Genomic DNA, 27,172 nt, shown 5'->3' with positions numbered 1-27,172 from the left:
ATATACGGCCACAAATGTTAGAAAAAGTCATCGAAAATTGGTCGTCCAGATTGGACTACATCCGAGCCAGCCGTGTCGGTCATATGCCAGAAATCATATTCAAAATGTAATGCCACAAGATTATCTTGTGGATAAATAAAATTCATGTCAATCGAATAATCCATCGTTATTTTATTGCAATTTAAAGTTCTATAGTCCTAAAAGAAACACCTTTTACAAGCAAATTTTCGTAGAAAAATAACGAATTCGAACAAGCGCGCCAAAGCTACATAAATCAGATCTTATATCCTAAAACGAACAAGAAGAGAAAACGTATATTTCAGTGGTAACTGGGAATTCATAAGTGTCACGGATGTGAAAAAAATTAATCCCAAATATCTGACTGAAAATTTTTTCATATTAACACATATTTCAGTGGCAATTCGAAATCCATAAGTGTCATGAATGTGAAAAAAAATATATCTCAACTATTTTCATTCTATCTTCTTTCAAAATTCAAAAATTCATCATATATTCCTGCATGCAATGTAGATACAAACGATAACCGTCCAGCAGAGTACTTGTTATTTTGAGACCGGCTGTATCTGGCAAGAATCTGAAGGCGAAATAGAAAATGCGATAGTTGAAGCATCTTGGAGGCTAGTTCTAATACTTCTAATGTCTCATTGCCAGGGTGTATTGTCCTGCGTTGTATGTCCTTGACCGTTCATTTGCTGTGCCAATGGCCTCAGGCGGTGCTGAAAAAGCAGGCCCGTTTGTGGTGCGAATCTTGGAGTTGAGCTTTGCGTCCGAGCGTGTCGAGCTTTTTCAATTATTTGCTGACAAAAAGGAGTACAATGTTTTCAGGAAATATCAGGGTTGCATTCTTATTATGATGGGACAACTATTGGCAGGGATTATAACAATAGGAATCGAAGATTTTAAAACTTTCTGTTGCTGAAAAAAATTTCCAGCAGGAATAATATACAGGATGTACCTTAATTCGAGGTACGAAGGAAAATAAGAGATTCTTTTTTTGTGATGATTATACCAGTTTATCGAATCTTTTTTAATCTTCCCTGCACCAAAAGTTATAATTAATTTATTCATCACAGCTTACTTACTTAATCTTCATATTGATTTGGATTTTCCTGAGAATTGTATGAATTTTTTTCTCTAAATAGGTAGACGACAAAACCACCATGATAAAGTCTTTAAATGAAGTTAAATAACTCGTGAAGGTAAGGTGCTATGTATTCCGAAAATAAAGCTTTTGCGTTGATTATTGGTCATTTTCTTAAAATTAACCGAGGAATTTGTCATTTTTTTTAAACCTCCAACAGGAGATAAAGATGCTGGCGCTGATAAAAATCATTGGCCAAGTTCGGAAAGATATTTCTGAAACTTCCAAAATCTACAAATAGATTTCATAGAAAAGTGAGAAAAATACGAATAAAGTCACACTGGCGAATGCTTCAGTCTCTCAGCGCTCGAGGAATTATTTAGTCTATATGCGCACGAAATTGCAGAAATAACGGGTGTTTTTTTTTTTGAGGTATATAACTTTAAGTTGGCATTACTGTTCAAGATGGCGACCGCAATTTCATTTCGAAAATAATGGTTCTGTGCGGAATGCGTATCGCGCACTACGTCCATTTTATTTTGTTCAGCGATGAAGCGCACTTCTGGTTGAATGGCTACGTCAACAAACAAAACTGCCGCATTTGGAGTGAAGCTAATCCTCAAGTGTATGTCGAAACACCGTTACATCCAGAAAAACTGACTGTTTGGTGCGCTTTATGGGCTGGTGGAATCATTGGTCCGTACTTCTTCAAAAACGATGATGGCCAGAACGTTACAGTCAATGGTGATCGGTATAGAGCCATGATTACTAAGTTTCTCATTCCTGAATTGAACAACCATGATGTCCAGGAGCTGTGGTTCCAACAAGACGGCGCAACATTTCACACAGCTCGTGCCACAATCGGTTTATTGAAAGACACGTTTGGTGACCGCCTAATTTCACGTTTTGGACCTGTGAATTGGCCTCCAAGATCTTGTGATTTAACACCGCTAGACTACTTTCTGTGTCATTGGTCTATGCGGATAAGCCACAAACCCTTGACCATTTGGAAGACAACATTCGCCGTGTTATTGCCGATATACGACCACAAATGTTGGAAAAAGCCATCGAAAATTGGACGTCCAGATTGGACTACATCCGAGCCGGCCGTGGCGGTCATATGCCAGAAATCATATTTAAAATGTAATGCCACAAGATTATCTTGCGTATAAATAAAATTCATGTCAATCGAATAATCCATCGTTGTTTTATTGCAAATTGAAGTTCTATAGCTCTAAAAAAATACCCTTTATATGCTGTGCGACGCGTGCATATCATGATCAAGTAATATCAAGTAGCTTGATATCAAGTCATCAATAAATATCTCAAATCAAGTCAAGTCAAGCTCAAGTATGTAATTTTTCACGAGCTCGATTTTCAAAGCGAGTAGTTGGTTAAAATATCAAGCTACTTGGCTTGATGAATCCCTATGAGCGATGCACATGGTGCAGATTCTTCATATCACTTACTTGTCACAAAAGCTCAAATGTTGTCACCAGTTTCATAATTGTCGGGCGGGAAGGAGCTTCACGACTACCTAAAAGTTTGGCTTTAGTTTTGCGAACTGTGAAGCTTCCATTTTTAGTAACGGCGTAGTTTTTACTTGTCAAATGTCAAAAGATGACAGCTCCAAAAGTGACAGCTGTTTAAAATGAAAGCTCTTATTGGAAAACCCTGTAGGTAATGTCATTATTGTCTCTTGAGCTATTAATAATTATTGGATTATCCATTGATAAATAAATGTATTTTGTCGAAGTTTTCTGTTATAAATGTCTTTATAATAGGTATTTTTTGAGTTTTGAGTGCTATGTTGTTTGAGTTCATGCTAGATATGAAATTTGCACAGTAGTTAGGAGGTATTTTCTCAAATGATTCTATGAAAATATAATTGGTGATCATGTGTAAAGGATATGTAGGGAATAATTCTAAAAACAAAAAAAAAGGACACCCCTCAAGGAAAAGTGCTAACCGAAACATGTGTTTCGGGCTTTTGCCCATCATCGGTATGGCGAAAAAGTGTTAGGTTAGGATGAAAAACACTTGGAGGAAAACAACAAACTAACTGTTTCATTGGATCATTATTGATATTTAACTAAAAACACTCAAAATAGAAAACATGAAAACTTTATGGAAATATTAAACAAACAAAGAAAAAACTAAAACAAACAGATAAAGCAAAACAATCAATTTCTCAAATCTAAAACAAACAGACATAGCAATCAATGCAGAATAATCAATATCTCTCTGTATATTCAAAAGAAAACATCACAAATCGATAGCCCGAAGGTTCACGCTTCTATTACCCGTGTACGTTGATATTTCTCTATGTTTCCCGTGTCTGAACGACTCAGACAGTATTTTCCAGACAGAGACAGATGATACTCATTTGCCAACCCCCCTTTGTTTTCGGTTTTCATGATCGTTATGCAACGGGGAAAGCGAACACGGGAGGAAATTGAAGTGGAAGAGGAACGAAAGCGATTAGCTCTTTCCAGACCCAGACTGACATAGAATGTCGATGCCCCAGTGTACGGGCGATGACCCAGTGTCGGTGCACCCCAGCGGCACAGACGAGCAATGTTGCCAACATTGGTGCACTGATATTTTCTGTGGGCGAATTCGACGAATATGCTTCGGAAAAATTCCAAATATTTGACGATTTAACGGTGAATGTTTCAATCAGAAATTAAATTGAATTAATAAAATTGATTTAGGAATTTTAAAATTAGAAACCAATTGGCGGATGCGCCGGAATTGCTATTCGATATAAAACTATGGGAAAAATATGAGAATGAACAGTGGACAACAAAATATTGAAAGAATAATTAATTCAAATTCATATTACAAATTTATGAAGCAATTTACAAGTTTGAAATAAAGTGGGAAGTGAAGTTCCCAAACCCAAACCGTTACACTAGCTGCCTTCACTTGCGCCTAAGAGCTGAGCTTCGGGTGATGGTGGGACTACTATTACTGTCGATGCAAATATCTTTTTTACCGCATGGGTAAGTCTGCAGATGAGATTTGCAGACTCTGTGACAAGGACAAGTAATCACAAAGTAATAACCAAGGCTCTTAAGGATGTCGTCGGTTTCGTTAACAGTATCGACGACCTCCCTGGGTTTGTATACCTAAATAGGTAGGGTTAAGGACAAAAGATCAATTTGGTCGCAGATTTCGGAAGGCTAACAGAGCCTCAATGATTCCAGTTTAGTGAATACTAATAGTAATACCCCGTTCTGAAGCAAGTAACAAATTCGAAATGAAAAGAATCAAGGAAACTTTTACGTCAACTTGTTTCTAATGTTTTTTGAACGATTTACAAAACAAGAAGTAGATAAGAAAAGAACCCCATAATCAGATAATTTTAAGCTCCACTAAATAGATCAAATTCAAATCACAATTGTACCAGTCTCATTTTAGAATAAGAAAGGTTCAATCACTATACCAGCCCAAAAACTGCACCAAACAGTGACACTTGAAGATGGAGAGGATTTTCAACAATTATTCTGATTTTCCGAGACCCAAATGAGACAATTTATTTTTCGATGGAAATTCTGATCATTTTGATTTTGTTTTTGGTGATTGACCGACTTGAGTTCTTTTGTAAACTTAACTTTTAAATCCTCGAGACTTAAGTCTTCATCCAAAATACGGCATAATGTTGGTTGCACAATGCTTAATTTCCAAGATCAACGAGGAATTGACACCCCTGAGTTTCCGTCACACACGGTTTCGATTATTCACATCATTAACTTGTCCCCCATCAGCTCTAATTTTTCCAATAGTTTCACTTTAGTTTTGCGAACTTTGCACAGTCATAATAAAATATTTTATCCTCAAGTCGTTGCCATAAAATATCTCAGTGATTGTGTGAATTTTTCAAAATCTGATTCGGAACAAAAATAAATATCCTTAGTTCGAAATCCGCTTCATAACATTTATTTAGAACTAAGGATATTTAGGAGCAAAAAAAAACAAAATGTATAAGATGCAGTTGTTCTTTAAATTCTAAGATATTATAGTATAAATCCCAAGAATTTAATGAAAAGGTATAAACTTTATACCTTTCGAAACGTAAACAATTAATATATATGGGTTTTCCACCGACATTCAAGTAGGTTACAACCTAATTGATTTCCCTTCAACATTCAATGTAGAATCCAACTCACCAAAAGACCTTTAACCTCAATTTAAACTTTAAACTATGTTTATAATTGAACCTTCAGGTAACATCCCAACTATCTAATCGATTTGGAATATCGTTTCTTCTATACAGGGTGTCCACCATTATGGACACAACGCTCTATTACGGTTAAGCGCTGAAATTTTCGATTATTTTTTCGACACAGTATTCAAATTCGACTACATTCTCAAATTGCTTAGAAATACATATGGTATACCAAAAAATGACTAAAAATATCTTTTTTCTTACAGAACACCCTGTTTTTATTGAATACACAGATTGCAATAAATGAATGAAATGAATAAATGAACATAAGTTTGTACAACATTGTTTCATATGCTTGAAACTTACCTTTTTTGGGATATTGGAGGGTCTTTGGAAAAACCTAATAACTTCGAAATGAATGAATTTATTTGAATGAGATTTTCATAGTGAATACTAGAAGAATGGAGGTAAGTACTGACTTTTTGATGAGCAATGGAAACTCTATTTAAATAATCCATGGGGCTTATTCCAAATGACGTTAATATCGATTAACGTTTGAATGAATCATCACTTATTTGTCACATTTTAAACACCAGCACCAGGGTAGTCCTACTTTTTTGTGATGATTATACCAGTTTATGGAATCTTTATTGATCTTCGCTACAGGTTAGGTAAATAAGTACCAAAGCTTTGTATTAATTTATTCATCACAGCTTACTGGATCTTTTTAATGATTTGGATTTTCCTGAGAATCACCAGAGAATTGTTTGAATGTTTTTTTCTCGAAATCGGTAGCAAACAATACACAAAAAAAGTAGCTACCAGGTGGTCCATAAAAAAGGTCTGGAAGAAAAAGGCAGGCACTGCTGCAGAAAAAATTTGATCTTTATCTATGCCAAATTTGAGTTAAATATCTTGTGAAAGGAAGGTGCCGTGAAAAAAAAAACTTTAAACACCTTGTACCTCGAAAACAAAGCGTTTGAGGTCCCAGACTTTTTTCTTAAAACGATCTGAGGAATCTGCCACTTTCGTTTATTCCTTCAATTTAGGAACACCCTATAGATCAATCAGATCTCTTGTTTCATCAGATTCATCGAACGAATTTTTCGTAATTTAGGATATCCCCTGCAAGATAGCAGAAACAAATGAATTTTTGTTGAAAATTTGTATTGCATTTTCTTCATTAAAAAAAACATCAGTCAGAAATGTAGCCAGATGAATTCAAAGTGTGGCGAAACAATTGTTGGCCACAATTAAATAATCCAGTGGAAATAATTTTATTTTATTTCTTGAAAAAAAACCTTTTTTTTTTCAATATTTTTTCGTTACGAAAAAAAAAATCTTTTTTTTCAGGACAACGGCCTTCTTCGACAACAGCGCGTCTCAAGTGCCAGTTGCAAGGGAGCGAGGGTTCCGACTATCCCTCTCCTATCCCTGCATTCCCCGAGTTTCAGCAGACAACCCTCCGCCGTCTGGCCCCATACCACCAGTTCGTTCAGGTGAACTCATTTCGCTGCCATTCCTGCTGAACATGGGAGGGTTGGTATTAATGCGTGTGTTTTGATACGGAATCGGAACTGTCTGGAGGGCTAATTTGGGGTAGAACATTGTATTCAACAGAGGGATGATGGTCCATGCTACGAAAATTTAATTGAAAACATAGGTTTTTTGTTGGTTTGATGTATTTATTCATTAATTTTGTTTTATTCTTTATTGAGCTTATATTCTTTTAGTTTAGAGGTTTATTTCCTTTTTATTTTGTTGTTCTAATTTTTCTCAGTATTCAATGATTAATTTTTTTATTTCTTTTTATTTCTAGCTTGTTGATTCAATTCTTCTTTTTCCTTAGGAAATCGAATATACTTAATAAAGCAAAGAATTTTTCGGCGCCCTGTTGAAAAAGCTTCAATAACAACAATACCTCCCACATATCAATCGATAATAAATTAGTAGGATCCCACCACAGGACAAGAACTTCTGAATGAGGGCGAAAACTAATTGGGATTGCAAACATGTGTTACGCCGAATTGCTGCCCCTCAAATAAAGGGACGGTGAATCGATCGTTTTACTCCTAATGCTGGTCCTGTATATAGAGTCTTCTGGAATCAGAGGTATAAAGGAAAATAAGAGATTCCTTGGATGATTTTAAGAAAAAATAATATAATTATAAACATGGGTCCACAAAAGCTTTATTTTCGAGTTACCACTGTTTTTTTGTAGTCCTACTTTTTTATGATGATTATACCAGTTTATCGAATTTTCATCAATTTTTCCTAAAGATTGGCCAAATTAGTTCTAAAATTAATAATTAATTTATTCATCACAGCTTACTAACTGGATCTTTATAATAATTTGGATGTTCCTGAGGATTACTAGAGAATTGTTTGAAGTTGGTAGCAGATACGACAAAACTATAAGAAACCAAAAGTGTAGTACTGGACCAGAGTTTCTTTTCACATTTACACGATTCCAATTGGTACAGGGTGGACAAAAATTATATATTAAATCTAAGCAATAATTAAAACATTCACGAATACAAAAAATATTGTAGTACTAAGCTGTCATTGAACACCAATAAATTACTAAACAAATAATGACATTTCACTAAAAACTACACGACTATGTTTTTTTAAATTGATAAGAAATAATTTCTTTTATATTCTGTCTGCTAGACCACAAGTACCAAACATGTTTGGAATCAGCTCATTTTCATTAATCTAAAAATGTAACAAACTACAGGGTGTTACATTCAAACCAATTGCCGCTAGATAATAAGTATTTTTGATAATATTGTTAATTTAACTAATAAAGAATGTTACGCGTTACTTTATGAGCACACACAAAACTATTGTATTTTTGTCCACCCTGAACCAATTGGAATCAACATGTGATACATTTTTGGAATCAGCTCAGCTGGAGTAATCGGGAAATTGAGACAAAATGGGGGTGTTCCATTTAAAAAAATAATGACGGTGACGTCATTACTCGAAAGTAATTCACCCTATATATCAGATTATTATTTTAAAATACGGTAAATTGAAATCAGAAATCGACGTGTTTCAGGATTATTTCCTAAAATGGTCTGTTTAGCTAAAAATGAATTTGTTCCATACTTTACGGAGACAGTGTATATGCTGTGAGAAAATGAATTTTGCTCATCGATAACACAAATCCAATTGTGAACGAATCTCAGGCCCAAAACTTAACATATCTAGCAACTACCGAATGCTGCTGTCAATGTTTTTTCTCTTTTTATAACTGACATTATTGCTTCAAGACACCCAGTCGAAAGAAAATTCACATTGAATGGTCTACTTTGATAGCAATTTTTCTTATTGAGAAAGTTCATTGCCAACCTACAAAAATAATTACAAAATAAATTGAAGTAGTTATCTACTGCTAATAAGATATCAAACATTCGAAGGAAACTTTTAGTAAACTGGGTAATAAAACCGAGTCACAAACATATCGCAATCCCAAAAACCATTTTTTTTCCGAAACCTTGCTTGTCACATGCGGAAGAACGGCAAGTCTCCTTCAAAGATAAAGATCGGCGATAAAAGACAACAAATTGTTTATCATCAGACTGTCGCCTTCAGTTGTTAGATTTAGAATTATAGAACTAGGAAATATAAACATTGGCTTGCGATAAAAGCATAGTTCCCTTTGCGCTGCTAATAAATAGAAATTCAATGAATAATGCAATTTCGATTTCGTGAGAATGCAATATTTGACTATTGGCGCCTTAGGTACGCCATGCGATTTGTTTAATGAAGGTCGTCACTGTGATTCATGTTTATGACTAGAACTGGAAGAGAGTTATGCAACGTTGTTCCCAATAAACTGTTCAAAAATTGCTGGTTTTTATTCATTAATCAAATGAAATGAAGCCTCCACTTTCTTCATTCCATATAACGGGTGTTTTTTTGGAGGTATATAACTTTAAGTTGGCATTACTGTTCAAGATGGTGACCGATTTAACAGCTGTCAAGTGATTTATTTTCAGTTTGGTTTGGCAATTCATCATGTATAGACTCACGCCCGAATAACGCTTGCAAATAGTGCAATTTTATTTCGAAAATAATGGTTCTGTGCGGAATACGTATCGCGCACATTTTGTTTAGCGATGAAGCGCACTTCTGGTTGAATGGCTACGTCAACAAACAAAACTGCCGCATTTGGAGTGAAGCTAATCCTCAAGTGTATGTCGAAACACCGTTACATCCAGAAAAACTGTTTGGTGCGCTTTATGGGCTGGTGGAATCATTGGTCCATACTTCTTCAAAAACGATGATGGCCAGAACGTTACAGTCAATGGTGATCGGTATAGAGCCATGATTACTAACTTTTTCATTTCTGAATTGAACAACCATGATGTCCAGGAGCTGTGGTTCCAACAAGACGGTGCAACATGTCACACAGCTCGTGCCACAATCGATTTATTGAAATACATGTTTGGTGACCGCCTAATTTCACGTTTGGGACCTGTGAATTAGCCTCCAAGATCTTGTGATTTAACACCGCTAGACTACTTTCTGTGGGGCTATGTAAAGTCATTGGTCTATGCAGATAAGCCACAAACCCTTGACCATTTGGAAGACAACATTCGCCGTGTTATTGCCGATATACGGCCACAAATAAGGAAAAAGTAATAGAAAATTGGACGTCCAGATTGGACTACATCCGAGCCGGCCGTGGCGGTCATATGCCAGAAATCATATTTAAAATGTAATGCCACAAGATTATCTTGCGGATAAATAAAATTCATATCAATCGAATAATCCATCCATTGCAATTCAAAGTTCTATAGCTCTAAAGGAAAAACACCCTTTATTATTATTTAATGGACTATTCAACTAACCTACTATATAGGATTTTCTAATAATATGATGACGATTAGCAGAGCCAAGCGAAAATCATCTAGGTCTTTTTCAGGTATCCTAAAGTAAATAATGGCGCGTCTTGCTTCGTTTTATATTGATAGAGAGGCTTTTTTGATCATTGATATTGATATAACCCAATATAAATTTGAGGTAAATTGTTGCGTTACCTAATGTATGTTCTTATTCCATAAATCTCCTCAATATATGTTAGATTTTAAGTACTAAAATAGCTATGCAAATCAAGAATTTTTGTACTATAACTAAGAATAATGAAATACATGTATTAATAGTTTGATAACGAAGATGACATATGTGAAATTGAAGCCAAACGATCATCAAGTAAGGCGTAGATTCGTCGAATGGGCCCAAATGAGATTGCCGTTGTTCCCGATTTTCATAAGCGAATTTTGTTTAGCGATGAAGCGCACTTCTGGTTGAATGGCTACGTCAACCAACAAAACTGCCGCATTTGGAGTGAAGCTAATCCTCAAGTGTATGTCGAAACACCGTTACATCCAGAAAAACTGACTTTTTGGTGCGCTATATGGGCTGGTGGAATCATTGGTTCGTACTTCTTCAAAAACGATGATGGCCAGAACGTTACAGTCAATGGCGATCGGTATAGAGCCATGATTACTAACTTTTTCATACCTGAATTGAACTACCATGATGTCCAGGAGCTGTGGTTCCAACAAGACGGCGCCACATGTAACACAGCTCGTGCAACAATCGATTTATTGCAAGACACGTTTGGTGACCGCCTAATTTCACGTTTTGGACCTGTGAATTGGCCTCCAACATCTTGTGATTTAACACCGCTAGACTACTTTCTGTTGGGCTATGTAAAGTCATTGGTCTATGCGGATAAGCCACAAACCCTTGACCATTTGGAAGACAACATTCGCCGTGTTATTGCCGATATACGGCCACAAATGTTGGAAAAAGTCATCGAAAATTGGACGTCCAGATTGGACTACATCCGAGCCAGCCGTGGCGGTCATATGCCAGAAATCATATTTAAAATGTAATGCCACAAGATTATCTTGCGGATAAATAAAATTCATGTCAATCGAATAATCCATCGTTGTTTTATTGCAAATTAAAGTTCTATAGCTCTAAAAAAAAACACCCTTTATTAAGCCTTTCATATTACAACATCCTACTTTGGGGAAATTCTTAAGAATTTGGCAGCATCTTTATTATCCAAAATAGGATTCTGCGTATATCATGTATGATATAACACCAAGGTCGTCTTGTAAACAGTTTTTTCACAAAATACTTGTAGTATTCTCAGGCTGTCTTGTACTTTTATCTTAAAACCTTACTATATGCATATCAAGGAAAAAGAGAAAAGCATCACAAAATTATCTAGCTTTCATAATTACCATAATTTTTCATATAAGAAGGCAAAATTTGAAATGTCGCCCATAAAATTATTTACCTTCCCATATTCGATCTCTGAATCTTAGAGAATTCAAGACGAGTATAAAAGATTTCTTGTTGAGAAATTGTTATTATACTGTTGGTGAATTTTTGAACGACACATTTGATAAATATTTGTGTTAACTACTTTCTATTTTCTGACTTGTCTCACACATAATTTCTTGTCTTATGAGATTAATAAATGATTGTTATTATTACTAATCCATAAGCAAAAATACACCTGAAATAAACTGAAGACCAGACCAATCAGATACGTTCTTCTTTAAAGATTCCATTTTTTCGGAGACTGCAGTCTCCTTTTCGAGGAATATACAAAAAGAGTTGTCGCAACCAAGTGGAAATTACTTTGTTTTATTTTATCCGAGTATAACGAATTTCCATCCAAGTGAGGCTGAATCCATTAAAAAAAACAAGAGTTATGTTTTGTCCTGTACCGCCCTTCGACGGAGCCAAATTTTGGAGGTCAACCACCGACGAGGGCACTGAGGTCGGGGTCACGACGGCTAGACAGGGTCTCATCCCCCAAACAGAATCTCGCTGCTGCGTTCCCTGAACTGAGAACTGCAGCCCCCGGCCAAGCTGGGACTTCTGGGTGCTCTGGTCCTTGCACCCTACCCAGGATGTCATTGCGCCATCGAGGAATAACCTGGAGGTTATTTCTCCTCTCGGATATTGGAGTTGGGGTCGACGGTTGTTGCTCCCCATTTTTACGACGTGAAGGAAATTTCTCTTTGTGCAGGTGATTCCGGGATTTCGCCCTAAAGGACTGAAGGGTGAATTATTTTTAATTTCTGGGAAGATTTAGCAGGGAAATGAAGATCTGGATTGAGAATTATTCATACGAAAATTCTAGGAAAGCACATGTTTCGTGTTAGAAGCTTTTGAGAGCTCGTTCATCCGTGCGCCCATTGAAAAACATAAGACTGTTGTAAGTAACGCATGTCTCCAAAGTTTACGCACACATTTCTTCATAAAATGTTTTCCAATAAGAGGTTTCATTCTGAATAGCTCCCTATCTAGGCAGTTATTACACTTGAAGCCGTCATCTTTTGACATTTGACATGTAAAAACTTACTAAAAATGGAACAATACGAACTTCAACAACTCATTGAAATTGTTAAAATTCACTACAAAAATGGTTGAAATTTTGCAGCCACTGTTGGTAAAAATAAAGCACTTTTGGTTTTTATTGAAGTACCTCCTCAGCCGGCAATAGCGACGCTGGTGGAAAAATTTGAGCTGTTGAGTCAAGTTAGTAATGCGAAGAATCGAAACCGTGTGTGTTTTGATGAAGACCAACTGAGCTCACTTCTGCTGTAGCAAGTAGTGTTGACGAAAACTCAGGTTTCTCGATTCCTCATGTATCTTGGTGATTAGGCATTGCACAAACGACATTACACCGTATTTTAGATGAATACTTAGGTTTTGACGACATACAACAAGAGTGATGGTTTCACGTTACAACTGAACGAAGTTGTTACTTCGTAGTAGGCTGATGCCAAAATTGTCGAATAACTTGTTAGTTATTCGACAATTTTGGCATCAGCCTAGTATTTAAACGAAAAAATAAAAAGGTAGTTCAAATTTGCGTTGTTAGATTCGATAATTTTGTAGTGTGATATATTGTTGAATTCGTAATTTTTTTCTTTATCACCTCATAAGGAGGACCAATATGGCGTCCATAAGAAGAAAAATTGACTATCGCCTCTTTGAAACAATGGAAAACAGAAAAAATCTGACGACACCATTAGAATCTCTATGTTGGATAATGACTACAAACCGAATTTCGTGAAGTTATCTCCAGAAACAAATGAGTTATACAGAAAAAAAGAATATATCGATTTTAATTATAATCCAGAGCCGCCCCAAGTGGCAATAAAATTTGGTAACGTTTAGCAAAGCGAATGGTTTTGATGTTGATTAAATTTGTCGGTATTTCTTCCTGTTGTTGTTGATCGAATTAAATTTCTATTTAATTTTATTCTGATTTTTGTTGAAAAAGCTTGACATGCCGCCCTTGAATTTTACCGCCCTAGGCGACTACCTTCCCTCGCGACGCCCCTGATCTCCCCGTATAGGTGTAGTGATTGATTTTTGTTTTTTTTACAGAATAAGCTGACATATTTTATTTTTATTGAAGGGCTTCTTTTCCATCCATACAAAAGCTTTTCCATCCTTCCTTTTCACTAAAAGTTGACGACGCTTATACTTTAATTAAATCTGAACACAAAAAGATAAGAACCAGAAAGGAGTACCTAATAAATGTTATAATTACCATTATATTGATTTAAAGTTAGCATCCCATTCTGAAAAAGATCTGAAACTGAATGGTTAGCTTGGAAACCTCAATGAAATTTTTAAATTACATTTATCTCAAGATTTCTTGACTGCAACCTGTCTACGAATATAAGGCGGAAGTATATGTGATAGCACTGGTAACCAATGTAAATGTGTGGATCTAATAGTTCCACTGATAATTCTCATAGAAACGTTAAGCTGGGCATCAAGTTTACGAACATAAGCACTATTAAACCAAACAGAACAACAGTATTCAGCAGCAGAAAAAACCAAGGCCAAAGCTGCCATACAAAAAAAAGCTGGCATCAGCACCCCATGAGGAACCAGCTAACTCTTGAAGAATATTATTCCTAGACTTCTATTTCATACGCAAACTTTCCAAGTGGACCTTGAAATTCAACTGCAGCCATGGCTGATATAATTTTCATGATGAAATTATGAAATTAACACCTATTGATTTACCCTAAAGTATACTCGTTTTTTATTTCAAAATGAAACCTGTTATTGCAAAACCCTTCGGAAGTAAAAGATGTTACAAGAATGTGCGGAAACACAAACCTACAGACATACACGTAACTAAACATATTTACAATGATCGGAAATGCATTTTACTAGCTAACATTTCTTCCGTTATCGACAATTCCCATGAACCTTTCTTCATTTCCTCGAATCGATCCATAGGCCTTGAGAGTATGAATGTCCAATCATTATATCGACTAAATAATAGCACTATTCGAAGTGACATTTTATTCCAGCGCACTCAGAGTGGTATAGAATTCACAATAAAAGTTTGTTTACCCTAGAAATAATCATTGGAACCAAGGTTAACAAATGCGTATGGCGAGTTCAATGTCTTCGATGCGGTTCAAGGAAAACATTATGGTGTATTGAGTAGTGGGCTGGGGTTGGGGAAATCTCCGATTACGAAACCCCGATAATACGTCACGAAGAAAAGGGTTAATGCATAATGAGTTAATATACAAGCTGTTTCGTAATTCGGTGCTAAAATGTTTATAGAGTGTATTTTATCCAAAAAAATAAGTGTATTTGGTTCTATTCTCAGAGTAATGAACATAGATAGAGGGAACAAATGTCATTTTCAGTAAGCAAATTTTGTCCCCAACATGAACCATCAAATTTGACATGAAGCGCGCGGAAATGGAAACATATTAGTGGTTCGATATTTCACAAATTCGCGAGTTTTTCCATAAAGAACGCACTTCTTATGTCCCATAGTGAATCAACGTTTCATATTTACTCAAAATATATTGAAATAAAACATAAATATATCATAAATTCAGAAAACAAACTTTAAGCGCGCCAAACGACGTGAAACAACCGATGACACTAGGAGAGCAATAGTTGCCAAATTTTGGATTTCAGCAGGTAGATACAGAAAATAACGAATATTCTGCTTATTATAAATTCGACAATTAGGACAAATATCGGATTCCAAACATTCAAATTTGCATATTTAATCGGGAATCACTCTAATAAATATATTTCATTCAATATAATATACATTCATAATGATTTAGTAAAATTGTGGATTTGAAAATATATCACAATCCGACAAGATAATCTAACCATGTTGGGGACATGTAATATGTAAAAATTGCGTATACTCCCTCTATCCATGTTTATTACTCTATGGTAATGGCATAGTTTTTACTTGGAAAATGTCTGAATATGACAGCAGCCTAGATATCGGGCTATTCAAAATGAAACCCCCTATTGTAAAACCTTCTATTTAACTTCAATCGGATAATCAAAATGAAGTATTTAATGAAAGCCATACAATCGATATTGAAACTTCCATTATTTTCTATTTCTGTAGAGACATTGACCTCAAGTTGCAACTGAAATGCTTTCATTACGATATTAATCAACGGCGACTTAATTATATGAACCTCGAATAATAGTATATTTTTATTCTAGAACAATTTGCAGAATGGGCTCCTATTCCAACACGAATGCGAAATTCGAAAACCAGCGGCAAAGAAGCGAGTTTTCGAACGCATGAGTGTTGCAATTGCCTTCTGCAACGAGTATTAGACGATATTTTCTCTATTTCAGTCGAGTTTTGTGGAATTTTGTCGAAAGTCAAAGCAAAATTCAGATTATACATCCTAGTGACTTATGTATTGTTGCTTAGCAGTTGGTGAGACTGTTACGAAAATTACAGATTACGGACTTTGAATTTGAATCGTTCGTTCCAAATTTTGAAATAATTTATAATTACTCATTAAAGTGAATTGTGTCTGACGAAATCAATTTAACACCATCAGAATTAAGAGAAATTGCGAATAATGCTGCAAATCATTTCACTATATCCAAATTATATTATATTGACCATTGACGTGTGTTGAAATTTGATGGGATCGGAAGTCAGTGTAGACAACCACAAAACGAAAAATATAACTGAAAACAATACTGTAACGAGTTCATTACAGCACTATTTTTAGTACTGTAATGAACTCATTACAATACTGAAATAGAGAAAAATTCTTATTCAACCTCAATCAGCTAATCATAATAAAACCATGAAATCGATTTTGAAACGCCCATTATTTTCTATTTCTGTATAGGCCTTGTACCAAGAGACATTGACCTCAACCTGCCATGGAAATGCTTTCATTAATCAAAGGAAATTCAATATAATACTATGAATCTGGATTAAAGTAATATAAAAAGGAATTTTTAATATTATTCCTGGTACAACAGAAGTTCACTCTAATTAGATCATAATAAATCCTAAAAATTCGTAAATTTAATACAGTTTATCCCGTTTTGGAACACTCCTTTATTGCATTATCCTCTTCCACTCATAAAACTCTCTCAAACATTGAGTAACGAAGTTACATCCAGACCTCAACTTCGTAACGAAATTGGACGTATATCAGGGGCGCCATCTGCAGGATCAAGTTCGAAACGCGAAGCGACGCCAGGCAGCGTCGACGGGTAAAGGGCGTCGCTACAACTTTGGGCCATTCACCCGAGCACTCGGCCAAGGACGAATATTCCCCTTGTTGCCCCTTTCAACTTGAAAACGGGGCGTTGCGACGCGACACACAGTGTTTCCCTTTCCTCTACTCTGTCCCACAAACTCGAATCGTGTTTTGAAACCGACGCCGCGACGGTGCAGTGTTGCCGAAGATCAGGAACTGTTGGGGATCGTGCACGTTGCAGTCGTGTATGTTTTATGTTATCTTCCTTGAATATAAGACATGCTTCCCGACCTTTCTTTATTGCTATTATTGAGCGCGCGTTCCCCGAACATTTAAACACTGTATTTTCATATTTTGACCAGTAGTCATGTAGATATGTAAAGGGTGTTTTTTTTTAGAGCTATAGAACTTTAAATTGCAATAAAACAACGATGGATTATTCGATTGACATGAATTTTATTTATCCGCAAGATAATCTTGTGGCATTACATTTTGAATATGATTTCTGGCATATGACCGCCACGGCTGGCTCGGATGTAGTCCAATCTGGACGTCCAATTTTCGATGACTTTTTCCAACATTTGTGGCCGTATATCGGCAATAACACGGCGAATGTTGTCTTCCAAATGGTCAAGGGTTTGTGGCTTATCCGCATAGACCAATGACTTTACATAGCCCCACAGAAAGTAGTCTAGCGGTGTTAAATCACAAGATCTTGGAGGCCAATTCACAGGTACTAAACGTGAAATTAGGCGGTCACTAAACGTGTCTTTCAATAAATCGATTGTGGCACGAGCTGTGTTACATGTTAAGCCGTCTTGTTGGAACCACAGCTCCTGGACATCATGGTTGTTCAATGCAGGAATGAAAAAGTTAGTAATCATGGCCTATACCGATCACCATTGACTGTAACGTTCAGGCCATCATCGTTTTTGAAGAAATACGGACCAATGATTCCACCAGCTCATGAAGCGCACCAAACAGTCAGTTTTTCTGGATGTAACGGTGTTTCTACATACACTTGAGGATTAGCTTCACTCCAAATGCGGCAGTTTTGTTTGTTGACATAGTGCGCTTCATCGCTAATGGACGTAGTGCGCAATACGTATTCCGCACAGAACCATTATTTTCGAGATAAAAATTGCACTATTTGCAAGCGTTGTTCAGGCGTGAGTCTATTCATGATGAATTGCCAAACCGAACCGAGAATAAATCACTTGACAGCTGTTAAATCGGTCGCCATATTGAACAGTAATGCCAACTTAAAGTTATATACCTCGAAAAAAAAACACCCTATTCATATTCGTTGTTCTAGCTCTAAACGATGCATGATGAATTGCCAGAATTTATTGAACAGAAATGTCAACACAGTTTAACATCCTCAACTGTCAAATCATAGCCAACAACCATCAAAACCCTTCATTCAGCTAAAAAAACCCTCGTTATAATATCAAATGCCAAAACGTCCAACAGTAAAAATCTTATAAAACAGCTCCTCGTTCTAAGGAGCCCGTATGCCTACTGTGGAACCATGTGGGGTAGATAATGAATGCAGCATCCAAAAATAGCCCACTTCCTCGAACGAGATGGAAGTTTCCAAACCGATTAGCTCGACGATTTAATCCGAAAAACTGTTTCACTAGTATAAAATTAGTGTGTCAATGACCTGCCCCATTGCGTCAATTGTATATCTGTTCGTTAGTCAAATGTTTTCCAACTGTTTATTGTCGCTTCCTTATCATTGTTGATAGAAGATGGGTTAGTGTTACGAAAGCTATGCTTGCTCTCGAATACAATGATATTACTTGGATACAGCCTCTAAAAATCCAGATAAGAGGACATTATGTTAATGTTGTATTTGATTGACATTGCTCTCGGTAGAGAAATTTGCTTTTCGTTATTGTTTTAATCCTTTCATAACTGATACTTCGAAAAAATTATTCATTTACTTGTAGAGGGTTTTCCAATAAAAGGTTTCATTTTGAATAGCCTGGTATCTGGGCAGCTGTCATCTTTTGAAAAGCGTAGAGAGGATAGCAATTCAGCCAAGGCAGTCAATCTACTTTGCTGCCGAGTTGAACATATACATAATTTTTTCTTCGATTGTTTATAATAAAATATGTAGGATATCTATTTTTACAATTCACAAAATCTTTTTATTTTTCCTGTAGTGATAAACTAAAACGGAATTTGATAGAAATCGTAATTGTTGGAATGGTCTGTTGCTTTGGAAATGTATTTGTCCATGATTATTATCTTTTAACAACTTATGAAATACTTAAAATTTTTTTTGGAAAAATATCTGATCTATTTATATTACCGACAGTGATAGCTACTTAGGAGTACTTACTCCTCCAGAAATAAGGAAGGTGGCAAAAAATATTGATTGTCGAAAAATATCGAATTTTTTATTCGCATTGTGAATATAATTTTTTTTTTGTACATTGACGATGCTAAACATATGTGTATGTATTAAAGCAAATAAAGTATTAATAATAATCACTGCTCGTAGGCAGGAAAGTAGTTACTTTGCTGCCTAGGCAGGAAAAGTAATACTTTGATGATTGATATGTGTTCGCAAAATCAATATTAGCTGTCAATCAAAGAAAAAATTTTTTTTGGAATTTTCAAATTTTGAACCGTGAATGGTCTCAAACGCTAAGGCTCATCACAATGATCACGAATTCGTTCTCAAATTCAATTCTGTCCGTCCATAAACACGATAACTCTCGAACAGAAAGACCTAGAATTTTAAAAGTTTTAGGGTGCGTTCGGATCTCGAATGCCACAGATAGGTTCATTAATGGAGAAAATCTGACTAAGAATTTTGTTAATATGGCCGTTCGAAATGTTGTAGATCTGATGATCTCAAAATTATTGATTCGATGGAAATGAAATGTGATAAAGGGTGTTTTTTTTAGAGCTATAGAACTTTAAACTGCAATAAAACAACGATGGATTATTCGATTGACATGAATTTTATTTATCCGCAAGATAATCTTGTGGCATTACATTTTAAATATGATTTCTGGCATATGACCGCCACGGCTGGCTCGGATGTAGTCTCAATCTGAACGTCCAATTTTCTATGACTTTTTCCAACATTTGTGGCCATATATCGGCAATAACACGGCGAATCTTGTCTTCCAAATGGTCAAGGGTTTGTGGCTCATCCGCATAGACCAAAGTACGGACCAATGATTCCACCAGCCCATAAAGCGCGCCAAACAGTCAGTTTTTCTGGATGTAACGGTGTTTCGACATACACTTGAGGATTAGCTTCACTCCAAATGCGGCAGTTTTGTTTGTTGACGTAGCCATTCAACCAGAAGTGCGCTTCATCGCTAAACAAAATAAAATAGACGTAGTGCGCGATACGTATTCCGCACAGAACCATTATTTTCGAAATGAAATTGCACTATTTGCAAGCGTTGTTCAGGCGTGAGTCTATTCATGATGAATTGCCAAACCAAACTGAGAATAAAACACTTGACAGCTGTTAAATCGGTCGCCATCTTGAACAGTAATGCCAACTTGAAGTTATATACCTCGAAAAAAAACACCCGTTATAACAAAATTTGTTGATCACGTCAACGAAACCAGAATAATTTTGCGGTAGTCCACTATTTTATGATATTTGATTTGTTTTTGGATCATAATTCGTTATTTGGCGTTTTATTTCCACAAATCTGGTCTGGGGTTCTAACAATCTCACATCGGCAACTTGTATGCAGTTCAACATTAATCCGCATTGTCCTAGGTACGAGTGTACCTATAGAAAAAAGTTAACACTTTTAATTTCTGATCATTGATTCAATAGAAATAGTAGATCCAATAAATAACGTAGTTATTTGATAAACAAATGCTGCTTGTTGAATAAACATTCTTTGTGGAGATAAGAGGCCAAAGTAGAGAACAATGAGAGTAAAAACACTCAGTAAGGTCAATGTGGATCTGAATACTGTATCCACTTTATTTTCTTATCTATTATTATGTTTGTGTACCCACTTGACAAATTATTACTCGTTATATTATTTGAAGTTATTCAAAAATCAAAAGATTCATGGTCAGATCTATGGACAATTTCATTTCGGAAAGTCAGAAACAGAGAATAACTTTACTTGTAGCAAATTGCTTTATTGTGAAATCTGTTAATAAACTAAATAATCGACTGAGATAAACGTCGTTTGGTAAATTATGTTCGATCTGAATTTCATCTAAATCAACATAGATTATCCAAAATATGCTTCATTTATTCAAATATTTTCCTACAAGATGATAATAAGGTAATTTTTTCAATGTTATTGAACGAAATTGAAAGAACTCATGTAAGAAGTGTTTTTCTAGCTGCTTGAACAATTTTGATGTTGTTTATATTTGACAGCTGTGACAATTTCAAAGTTTGTTGACAGTTTCATTTCATTTCTGGATTCAAAACTATCAACATAAGTGCGCAGCGAAGAGAAAACTGGTGCTGTAACACGAGGTGTTGAAGAAGACGCTAAAATGTCCATACGTAGCTGTTCTCAACTTTTTGGCCTTGTGCGACTACGTCGAAAATTTTACGTAAAGATATTGGCTTACGTGCCTAATCAAATTTCAAAATCAACTTGATATTTTAATTCTCCTGATTTTATACAGGGTGGCCACTTTTTCAATGGGATTGTATTGGTAACTTTTAAACCATAAGAGTTAGAAGGTCGATCAAATGGAGAAAAAGTTGCATTCATAGGAGCGTTGTCAAGCAGTTCAAACAAATCGAGATTATCAGGGCCGGTTATTGAGATATCATAGGAAAAGTAAATTCTGTCATTTTGATTTTTCTTTTTGTTTCTTCTTCTCACTTCATTTCAGATATTATCAAAAAATGTTTCAAGAATTTTTTATTCGACAGTAAATTATCCTCAATTTGACGTAATCAGATTTCGTATCCAACGTTCCGTACTCCCTGGGCCACCCTCAACCTCATTATTTTCAATACGGACCTGCATATTTTATGTCACTTTTCGAAATAACTTTCAACGCTGAATTCAACGATATATAATACGATGTCATTCAAAGTTGATTTTCTGGTGATTTTGACCCTTATCCAAATTTCTTTGGGTCGGATCTGTATTACATTTAGGTACTTTCAGTTTAATTAACAACATGCAATACATTTCGATAAGAAAATCAACTAACTCATCTTGAACTAAATGGAACATATTGGAATCAAAGCAAGAAACTAGTAAAAATTATTTACATATTTCAGTTCATACTAATTAAACGGAACTATCATTTAATCAAATAAAGAAATGAAGAATTCGACTGAAAATTAGGTGGAATTAGATTTTTTGAATGAATAATGCGTGTATAATGTGTGTGTAAATGATTGCAATCGCGACAAATTCAATATTTCATTTGAGATGAGCTAAAATTTAGATATCTCAATTGTATCGGATTATGTGAGAACTATTTTCAAATATAATAGAAAAACTTACATCTTACTATTATATCTCCGAGCACTCTTTCAGATAGTATACTTATCAAACAATGAATTCATGGAAATTTTGTCGAACGATCCATTCAAACAATACGAAATACTAGGGAATTTCGATTAGCTTAATCTAAAAATAAAGTTAATCATATAAATAGTGCTGAATTATAATTGCAACAGATACCAGAGAATCGAATAATAAGTTTCAAGTTCATTAGGTTAGAGATATTGCATCTACGGATCACGTAAACTGTAAATTGGGTAATATGTAGATGGCCTTGGAGTGCATTGTATGTAACAAAAACACAAATAAAAATTATTTTGAATTTTGAGCATTCCAAATTAGCATCGTCTGTTGGCGAATATTTGGAACTTCATAACGGGTGTTTTTTTTCGAGGTATATAACTTTAAGTTGACATTACTGACATTCAAGATAGCGACCGATTCAACAGCTGTCAAGTGATTTATTCTCAGTTTGGTTTGGAAAGTCATCATGAATAGACTCACGCCTAAACAACGCTTGCAAATAGTGCAATTTCATTTCGAAAATAATGGTTCTGTGCGGAATACGTATCGCGCACTACGTCCATTTTATTTTGTTTAGCGATGAAGCGCACTTCTTTTTGAATTGCTACGTCAACAAACAAAACTGCCGCATTTGGAGTGAAGCTAATCCTCAAGTGTATGTCGAAACTCCGGTACATCCAGAAAAACTAACTGTTTGGTGCGCTTTATGAGCTGGTGGAATCATTGGTCCATACTTCTTCAAAAACGATAATGGCCAGAATGTTACAGTCAATGGTGATCGGTATAGAGCCATGATTACTAACTTTTTCATTCCTGAATTGAACAACCATGATGTCCAGGAGCTGTGGTTTCAACAAGACGGCGCAACATGTCACACAGCTCGTGCCACAATCGATTTTTTGAAAGACACGTTTGGTGACCGCCTAATTTCACGTTTTGGATCTGTGAATTGGCCTCCAAGATCTTGTGATTTAACACCGCTAGACTACTTTCTGTGGGGCTATGTAAACTCATTGGTCTATGCGGATAAGCCACAAACCCTTGACCAGTTGGAAGAATACATTCGCCGTGTTATTGCCGAAATACGGCCACAAATGTTGGAAAAAGTAATCGAAAATTGGATGTCCAGATTGGACTACATCCGAGCCAGCCGTGGCGGTCATATGCCAGAAATCATATTTAAAATGTAATGCCACAAGATTATCTTGCGGATAAATAAAATTCATGTGAATCGAATAATCCATCGTTGTTTTATTGCAATTTAAAGTTCTATAGCTCTAAAAAAACACCCTTTATTAAGTTCTGCAGAGTAGCAGATCGACTTGTATACACGGTGTTCCTGAATAGGAGAATGAGGGAATTCTTGGACAATTTTAGGGAAAACAGTCCTATGAACATGGACCCGCAAACGATTTTTGACATACAGGGTGTTTCTTGTAGTCCCACTTTTTTGTGATTATTATTTTATCGAATCTTCATAAATATTCGCTACTGATTGGGTAGTAACTTGAATTTGATTTATGCATCACAGCTTACCAACATGATCTTTATAATAATTTGGGTTTTTTACTGAGGATTATTACAGAATTTTTTTCTCGAAATCGGTAGCAGACACGACAAAACTACAAGAAAGCAGAAAGTATCGTAACTACTGGACCAAAGTTTCTTTTTACGTTTTTCTAAACTACCAGTGGTCCACCAAAAAACGTTCTGAAAGAAATAAGCGGGTACTGTTTCCTAAAAATATCATCCTGTAGATTTGCATTCGAACTTAGCATGTCACATGATGAAAACTTTAAATTGACATATCTATGCCAAATTCGAATCGAAGGAAAGGTGCTCTGAGAAAATAAAAACTAAAAAATAACAAACTTTAGTACCCTGTATCTCGAAAACAAAGTGTTTGCGGGCACATGTTCATAAAACTTTTTTTTTTATGATCCAACACCATAACATACAATGTGATTTATTCATAAAAATTCTTTCGCGTTTAATTTTTTTTCTCAGTTTAATGATTTCGCTATTGTGAAGTTATGAAAAAAGGATTCATGATAAATCATTCAACAATAAAATCAGGATTCTCCACGCAGGCTGGCACACACAATCAGCTTGCTCGATTGTGATTGGGGACACTAAACTTCCATCGGTCTTGTATTAGGGATCGAGCTCTTTCCTTTCCTTCTATCTTTATTCTAAGTCTTGAACCAGACTTCGAAATTTCGACATTCATCTTTTGACGATTGACACAAACAAAAAAACCGAGTGGTATGGCACTGTCAACTGTCAATAAGAAGAGTGTCATACTTAATGGTATGGCACTCTCATCTGTCATCTGTGCGGCAGGTCCGGGATTCATTTAGTGACATCTTATAGGTAGTGCCTAAACCAGCCCAGAATATAATTTCGAGACCAAGCAAGGATGTTGTCATTCAAACAAAGGCGTCTCCAGTTCGTCCCTGACCTAGGTTCACGTCGAAAAACACTGGACAACAAACACTCAGCTTGCATAAATTCCCCATTGGAATGTTGACGTCCAAAGTTTGAAGCGCTCCCGAAACCTATTTCTATAGAGCGCGATATTACGTCAAGTGGTTTAACATTGACCTCTAAAAGTTTAGTTTATTGTTTCGGCAACATTTATCAGACTCATTCTCGGGGAAAAATACAATGATGCAATTTATTTCGGGAATACGTAGGTGGGCGAATGATTCGATCAAGTGGAGTTAAATTGGCTTTTAAGATGTTTTCTCTCGAATTCGAATGTTGATAATATGCAGATGCGCTCGATGGGCGGTTGTTCTGCTTGGAATGACAATGACAAGTGAATTCGAACTGAAACAGGGGGATTAATTGACGTGTATATGTCTGCATGTTGATGTCAGGTGGGTACTAGGTGACTTGCAGTAGACAGAAATTACATTCGACATGATAATAATATGCCAACTATTCAAAACAAAATTTTGCATATTTTTTTTTACGAAAAACACCTTTCCTTAGAAACTATCAGAGTGGACACCTTGTGGTGAAAAATATTGTAGGTATTCAATTATCATAGCAGTATAACAGACCAATTTAAAATTCCCCGGTCTATTATAGTAAAACACATTTTTTTCGCAAAATTCGATTTTATTATTCAACATAGTGACCTTCGACGGCGATACAGCGATTATAGCGATCTCCCAACTTTTCGATACCATTTTTCAGTAGTACGATTTGTCTTTCGCTTCAAAATAGGCCTCGGTTTCGGCGAATACTTCTTTATGGCGCTAAATTTCTTTCCAGCGAGCATTCTTTTGAGGTCTGAGACAGGAAAAAGACGCTGGGGGCCAGATCTGGAGAATACGGTGGATACAGAAGCAATTCGAAGCCCAATTCATGTAATTTTGCCATTGTTTTCATTGATTTGTGACACGGCGCATTGTCTTGATGAAACAGCACCTTTTTTTCTTCAAATGGGGCCGTTTCTTAACGATTTCATCCTCTAAACCATCCAATAACGCTATATAATAATCGCTGTTGATGGTCTAGCCCTTTTGGAGGTAATCAATGAATATTATACCTTGCGTATCCCAGAATACTCATGCCATAACCTTGCCAGCTGACTGTTGTGTTTTTCCTCGCTTTGGATTGGGTTCATCGTGTGCAGTCCACTCAGGTGTCACTCGATTGGACTCTGGAGATGGAGCCATGTTTCATCCATTTTCACATATCGAAGCAAAAATTCAGGTTTGTTGCACTTAAACAGCTTCAAATACTGTTAACAATCATAACACGTTGTTGCTTTTGATCGATTATAAGCTCACGTGGCACCCATTTCGCACAAAGCTTTATCATGTACAAATATTCGTGAAAGATATGATGTACACGTTTAGATGATATCTTCACAATGTCTGCTCTCTCGATCAACTTCACTTTACGGTAATTCAAAATTATTTTGTGAACTTTTTTGATTGACAGCCTCTTTTGGGCGTCCAGTGTGTTCGCCGTCTTCGGTGCTCGTTTCACCATGTTTAAACTTAGCATACCAATCAATGATGGTTGATTTTCCTGGTGCAGACCTGAACAACTCTTCTTCAAGCCAAGATTTTGCTTCAACTGTATTTTTCCCTTCAAAAAGCAATATTTTATCAGCACACAAAATTCTTTTTTTTCCATCTTTTTTCAAATAACAAAAGTAGTTACACTCACAACGCAATATCTCACAAACTAATGGTCGAACTACGAAGATACGACGTCGCTGGTGACCGACCTGCTTGAATTATTGTGTTAACTTAACCTTAAAAGCCTTAAGACCTAAGTATTTATGCAAAATACGGTGTACTTAATGTCATTTGTGGAATGGCCAATTTTCAATATCGATGAGGAATCGACATACCTGGCTTTTTGTCAACACTATATGCTATAACAGCAATATTCTTATATTATTAGTTGTTCTTGAGCGACACACACGGTTTCGATTCTTGACTCTTAGTATGAACAGATTTGTTTATCATGAATGGGATGGATATCCAATTTCTCGAATTTTTTTTGACCAATTGTTCTTTTTTTGATCAATCGGAAATGATCAGTTTTCATATTTTTCTGACAAATACGATGCCAGCCAGTAACTACATCAATACGCTCTATTAGTGATGGCGTCACACACCGCTATTTGGTTCTCCTGTCAGTGTTGGGAATCCAAACAAATAAATTGTCATTCAAATTAGTACGGTGTCGTTGAAAGAATTGGCATATTTTCATAAATAAGAGTATTTGAGGAACGATTTCAGTATTAATTGATAGACAGAAGGAACGAGGTTAATACCAGTAAGTTTGAATCCTG

Source organism: Harmonia axyridis, chromosome 5 (genome assembly GCF_914767665.1).
Source record: "Harmonia axyridis chromosome 5, icHarAxyr1.1, whole genome shotgun sequence".
In the NCBI taxonomy this organism is placed as follows: domain Eukaryota; kingdom Metazoa; phylum Arthropoda; class Insecta; order Coleoptera; family Coccinellidae; genus Harmonia; species Harmonia axyridis.
Note: the sequence above shows the minus strand (reverse complement) of the source record.